The 2,742-nt window shown below is 50.6% G+C and overlaps 1 pseudogene; it reads left to right on the top strand.

Moving 5' to 3' along the window:
- The first annotated feature begins 1,978 nt into the window (after window positions 1-1,978).
- On the top strand, window positions 1,979-2,316 carry LOC102427662 (annotated as a pseudogene).
- The last annotated feature ends 426 nt before the right edge of the window (window positions 2,317-2,742 follow it).

Here is a 2,742-nt window from a genome sequence, read left to right as displayed (position 1 = left end):
TTTAAGAAGAGAAAGAAGAAAAAAGATTAAAAATATGAACAATAAAATGGTAATAAATACATATGTATCAAAAATTGAATATAAAAATAAAAATAATTGAACAAGAAATCTAAAGAACAAAATAAACTGATGAGTAAAATAGAATCAGAGGCATGGAAACATGGAACAGATTGAGGAATCTCAGAGGGAAAGGGGGAGAGGGAAGAGAAGAGATTAATCAAATATCTTATATGCATATATGCATTACCTATGGACACAGACAATAGGAAGGTGGAGGCCTGGGGCAAGGGGGGAACTATGTGGAGGGGAGCAATTGGGGGAAAGAAAGGGACATCTGTAATACTCTCAACAATAAACATTTAAAAAATAAATAAATAAATAAATAAATACAAGGTTTTCTGAAAGCAGTTTCTTCATGAAATGTGAATAAGCCATCAGTATTTTAGGTTATAGATATGAAACAAAACACAATAATTACATTCCTATACAAATTATATTTCATATATCAATATTTGAATGTATATATATATATATACCACTTAATAAAGAGGGAATATGCTAATTTACCCTCACGCTGTTGCAAATGTGGTGGCTCCCACAGCCAATAAGGAGGGAATATGCTAATTGACCACAACGCCCTCAAAGATGGCGGCGCCCACAGCCACATGATGGCCAGCAGGGGAGGGCTGTTGTGGGTGATCAGGCCAGCAGGGGAGGGAAGTTAGGGGCAACCAGGGCAGCAGGGAAGGGCAATTGGGGGTGACAGGCTGGCAAGGGAGGGTAGTTAGGGGTGACTTGGCTGGCAGGGGAGGGCAGTTATATATATATACTAGAGGCCCGGTGCACAAAAATTTGTGCACTCAGCGGGGGGAGGTCCCTCAGCCTGGCCTGTGCCCTCTCGCAGTCTGGGACCCCTCAGGGGATGACCACCTGCTGGCTTAGGCCTGCTCCCTGGGGGATTGGGCCTAAGCTGGCAATCAGACATCCCTCTGGCAGCCCGGCAGCCCTCGGGGGGATGTCCACTTGCCAGCAGGGAGCAGACCTAAGCTGCAGTCGGACATCCTTAGCGCTGCTGAGGAGGCAGGGAGAGGGCTCCCACCACCACTGCTGTACTGGCAGCCTTCAGCCTGGCTTGTGACTGAGCAGAGCTCCCCAATGTGGGAGCACACTGACCACCAGGAGGGGCAGCTCCTACATTGAGCGTCTGCCCCTGGTGGTCAGTGTGTGTCATAGTGACCCAGTCATTCCCAGTCTTTCTGCTGTTAGGGTCCAGTTTGCATATTACCCTTTTACTATATAGAATAGAGGCCTGGTGCACGGGGGGGGGGCAGCTGGTTTGCCCTGAAGGGTGTCCCGGATCAGGGTGGGGGTCCCCACTGGGGTGCCTGGCCAGCCTGGATGAGGGACTGATGGCTGTTTTCAGGCTGGTCACACCCCCTTTAGGGTGCAGGTCCCAACTGGGGTGCCTGGCCAGCCTGGATGAGGGGCTGAGGGTTTTCAGGCTGGCCAAGCCCGCTGGTGACTGAAGCTCCCAGCCTCTCCTTTTTTTCTTTTTTTTTTTTATTCTGGGATTTATTTACCTTCTATAATTGAAACTTTGTTGCCACTCCAACTCTGAGGCCACAGCCTGCTGAAAGCAGGTATCTGGGGTTTGTTTAGCTTCTATAATTGCAACTTTGTTGCTTAGAGTGGAGCTCAGAGCCTGGCCGCAGCAGCGAGGAAGCTTGGCTTCCTCCATCACTGGAGCAAGCAAGCCTCCTGCTCGCTTCAGCTGCGTGGCTGCCATTTTTGTTGGCGGTTAATTTGCATATCTCGCTGATTAGCCAATGGGAAGCGTAGCGGAGGTACAGTTAATTTCAATCTTTGTCTATTATTAGATAGGATAGCTTACTAAAAATTCATAAAAATGGATAGCAAGCTGCTGTAGGAATTTCTTCAGCTTTTTCGACCTTGGGCATTTCCAACTTCATTCCTCAACATGAAGGCATTAAGGTCCTTGTGCGGCTGCTATGAGGCAGTGTGCTGCCTGTTGGAATGCAGACTAGCCATTGCGTGGGGCTGCAGCAAGGGCCCGGCAGCCGAGGAGCCACTGAGTCTGCTGGATGACACTGGTACCCGGAGTCCCGCGAGGCACTCAGCTTAGCCAGGTGGGAAATCCTGCAGCGTGTCATCTACTACATCCTCAACCTGCAGGTGGTCCTGGCCGAGCCAGCCCCTGGACCCCCAGCAGGCCCACATCTTTCCATCCAGACAGTGGACCTCTCTCCAGAACTTGGGATCTCCAACGACAAGAGGAGCTTCTGCCACTGACCTGGCTGTCCTCGTGCCTCCAGAACACAGGTGCTGGCGCCTGTTCCACCTGGGACCCCAGGACTCTGTGACCAGAAGCCCAAGGGCATGGATGGACCGCAGCCTCTCCCTGCCCACTTCATTCCCAAACCCCTGCCTTGAGGCTGGACCTGGTGCCTGGGAGCGAAGGACTGTGAACTTAGGTGACCTAAAGAGCCAGAGCAAGATCTGGGCACCAACTAGGCAACGTCACCCAGCCCCACCCCACCCCCAAGTTCTAAAGACTGTCAGAGTGTGGAGGGTGTGTGGTGGGGGGACAGTGGCTGCTCCAAACTCTGCCAAGGCCAGCAGTAGAGCGGGTCTTCTGGTCTCGGAAAAGGGCCCTGTTTCCCTGATTATGAACTCTATAATAGAGTATATAGCTTTTGTACCTTTTTTTGCAGGAAGGTGGCT

This window comes from Myotis lucifugus, unplaced genomic scaffold, assembly GCF_000147115.1.
Source record: "Myotis lucifugus unplaced genomic scaffold, Myoluc2.0 scaffold_142, whole genome shotgun sequence".
NCBI classification, from domain to species: Eukaryota; Metazoa; Chordata; class Mammalia; order Chiroptera; family Vespertilionidae; genus Myotis; species Myotis lucifugus.
The sequence above is the reverse complement of the archived record's forward strand: the minus strand, read 5'-3'. Positions and strand labels throughout refer to the sequence as shown.